General features: G+C 54.6%; 1 pseudogene; it reads left to right on the top strand.

Moving 5' to 3' along the window:
- Positions 1-112: 112 nt before the first annotated feature.
- LOC119348348 lies at positions 113-1149 on the top strand (annotated as a pseudogene).
- The last annotated feature ends 2293 nt before the right edge of the window (positions 1150-3442 follow it).

The following is a 3442-nucleotide window of genomic DNA, read 5'->3' as shown; positions in this document are numbered from 1 at the left end:
TTTTTTTTTTGAAAAGGAGGATTACCCCCGGCCTTTGTGAATCAATCAATCTCCATTTTGTAAAAAATATCCCTTGATTATATTTTATTTGTTTGTTGTTATGTAATTGCAGGGTCTGGGCAATCTTGCTGCGGGAATAGTTGCCATAATTGTCGCACAGTCATTCAAGCATGCACCAGGATATGACGATGACCCGCACTGGCACGCTGACTATGTGTGGCGTATCATTCTCATGGTAGGCGCCATCCCTGCTATCCTGACATACTATTGGCGCATGAGGATGCCCGAGATGGCACGCTTCACGGCGCTCATAGCTAAGAACATCAAGAAAGCTTCTTCAGACATGGCCTTGGTCCTTCACATCGACATCGTGGCTGAAAAAGAAGAGGCAGATGTGTTCAACAGAGAGCACGAGTTTGGTTTCTTCACCATGGAGTTCCTCCATCGACATGGCCTCCACCTCCTTAGCACCATGATCTGTTGGTTTATGCTTGACGTGTCATTTACCAGCTCAACCTGTTCATGAAGGACATCTTCACCGAAGTTCAATCCATCAAAAGCGCAACCACAATGAGCCCGCTAGAGCAAACATGCAGGATAGCACAAACCCAAGCTCTCATTACCGTCATTGGCACGTTGCCAGGCTTCCTCTTCGCAATCAAGTTCATGGACAGAATTGGTCGAATCAAGATGCAGTGTGTAGGATTCATTATGATGAGTGTCTTCATGCTCGGGCTTGCTATTCCGCAAATGTTATCAACAACAATATGGTATTCTAACCATGGGCACATCTTCTTTACTCTCATGTACTCAGCAATAATGTTCTTCACTGACTTTGGCCCGAACTCCACCAGCTTCATCGTTCCAGCTGAGATCTTCCCAGCACGTATGCGGTCAACATGCCACGGCATAGCCGGTGCTGGCGGAAAGTGTGGTGCTATCATTGGTGTGATTTGGTTCCTATATGCCAAAAAACATCTCCCAGTTACTCTCTTTGTGCTAGTTGGTTGCAACATAATTGGCTTGGTATTCACACTCATCTTACCAGAAACCAAAAAGAGGTCCCTAGAAGAGGTCACTGGTGAAAGAGGACGTGATGAGGATCAGGGAGGTTTTTCACTTGTTAGAACACCTCTATTTACTATATAGTGCCAAAGGATATACCATGTGGCCCTTTGATGTAAAACGAAAACATGCAAGTAGCTATTTGTTCTTCATAGTAGAAGTTCATTAATTAGTACTCCCTCCATAGCAAAAAGCTTGTCCTAGATTTGTCTAGATACAGATATATCTAGACATGTTTTAGTGTTAGATACATTTGTATCTAGGTGAATTTAAGACAAGATTTTTGGGATGAAGGTAATAGTTAAGGGCAGCGCTAGGCGCCGGCGTCCCGGCCCAATTTTTCGGCCGGTTGGCCAGGAGCCGTCAGATTTGATCCTTAGGTACGCGGTCAGATCTGGGTCAACGGTTGGATTTTGCAGCAAAAAACATCCCATTGCATATCCCCAGGAAAAGAACACTCGCCGGTTCGAACAAAAATTACCACCGGTTGTAGCAAAATCCAACACCGGAGGCAGCAAAAAACATCCAATTGCATGTCCCCAGCAAAAGAAACACTCGTCGGTTCGAACAAAAAATTACCGCCGGTCGTAGCAAAATCCAACACCTGGCAGGTTTGGTCACGCGTGTGTGTGTCCACGCGTTCGAGCGCGTGGGCCATTGCGTGTAGGCGAGTTATGCAGAGGAGTGACCGCGTCAGGGCGCTGGACTCGGCTTGCGGCGATTGCGTGCGTGCGCGTCGGGTGCGCGGGACGCGGGGGTGATGCGTGTGTTGTGTGTGCTGACCCGAGTTATGGAGCGTGCATGCATTGGAGTCGGTCTGCAGCTTGGCGCGTACGTAGCATGGACGAGCTGCATGCAGTAGCGGCCGTTGCTGTTCGTTGGAGCCCGGCCGCGCCGCGCGCGTACGAGCGCGTCATGGGCGCAAGCGAGGCGTGCGGATCAGCATGGGCCTCGTGGAAGAGCTGCATGACCCTATGCACGGAGCGGCCGGGTCGCCGGGTGAGCGCGTGGGTAGTTGGCTAATGCGTTGTATGGGCTAGCTAGCTAGGCTATATATCTGGTCATGTATCTGGTGTGCTGTTGAGTTTGAGCTTAGGAAATACAAGTGGCCGTTCGTGCGGCCGGCGGTGTATGGTCGCCGGGCAAAATCTTGCTGTGTCCTCCTCGTTCTTCCTCCTTTCTTCTACGTATGTGCGAGAGAGAGACAGAAAGCTCGGGTGAGGAGGAGAGCTAGGGCTAGACACCAACAATTGGTATCAAAGCTTCGGTTCGGGCGATCACCGGCGACCATGGCGCTCGTCCCACACGGCGGTGGCGCTGGCGGATCGGCGTCGATGGCGATGCCGATGCTCACGCTGGACAACTACACGGTGTGGGCGATCAAGGCGCAGGCGATCCTCGACGTCCACACTGTGTGGGAGGCGGTGGCACCAGGCGATGCGGCGGTGAACGCGCGGAAGGACAAGACGGCGCACGCGTTGCTGCTCGGAGCGCTGCCGGAGGACGTGTTGCTGCAGGTGTCGACGAAGCTCATGGGCTCACGAACCGGGTCCAATGCACCCATTGGTCCCGGTTCTAGACTGAACCGGGACTAATGGGCTTACCCGACCTGAACCTTTGCCCCCTTTTCTACTAGTGTCACCGCAAGGGAGGTATGGTACTCCCTGAAGGTGAGGTTCGTCGGCGCCGATTGGCTGCGCGCGGCGAGGCTGGCGACGCTGCGCGGTGAATTCGATCCGCCTGAAGATGGCGGACGGCGAGGAGCTCGACGTGTACGGCGGTAGGCTCGCTGCGATGGTGGCGAGGTATGCCAACCTTGGGAGACACTGGGCGATGCGGCGCTCGTCAAGAAGCTGCTGGATACGATGCTGGATCGGCTTTTCCCCGTCGTCGCCGGCATCGAGCAGTTCCACGACGTGACGACGATGGCGTTCGATGAAGCGCTCGAGCGGCTGCGCGCGTTTGATGAGCGGGTTCAGCGCCGTGAACAAGACGGTGGCGAGCGTGGCGGCGACCAATTGATGCTCACCATGGTGCAGTGGCGGGCATGTGAGTGGCAGCAGGGAGGAGCCCGCGATGACGACGACGGGCGGAGCATGGCGTCGGGCAAGGGCGGCAACCGACGCGGGCGCTGCTACAAGTGCGGCGAGCGCGGCCACTTCAAGCGCGACTGCCCCCAGCTGTGGAGGGAGCAGGCAGCGGTGGGCGCGATGCTGGCAGACGTCGGCATCAATGACGGCGGCCTGCTCTAGGCCGTGGCTTAGTGGGTGAACTATAGGGCAATAAGCCACGGCGAGCGGCGACTCAGAGCGCGTGTGTGCGTGCGATGGACGCGTCAGGCTCGGCCCGTGGCAGGTTTGGTCGTGTGTGTGTGTGT

This window comes from Triticum dicoccoides, unplaced genomic scaffold (assembly GCF_002162155.2).
Source record: "Triticum dicoccoides isolate Atlit2015 ecotype Zavitan unplaced genomic scaffold, WEW_v2.0 scaffold89387, whole genome shotgun sequence".
Lineage (NCBI taxonomy): Eukaryota > Viridiplantae > Streptophyta > Magnoliopsida > Poales > Poaceae > Triticum > Triticum dicoccoides.
This window is presented reverse-complemented; position numbering and strand designations above follow the sequence as displayed.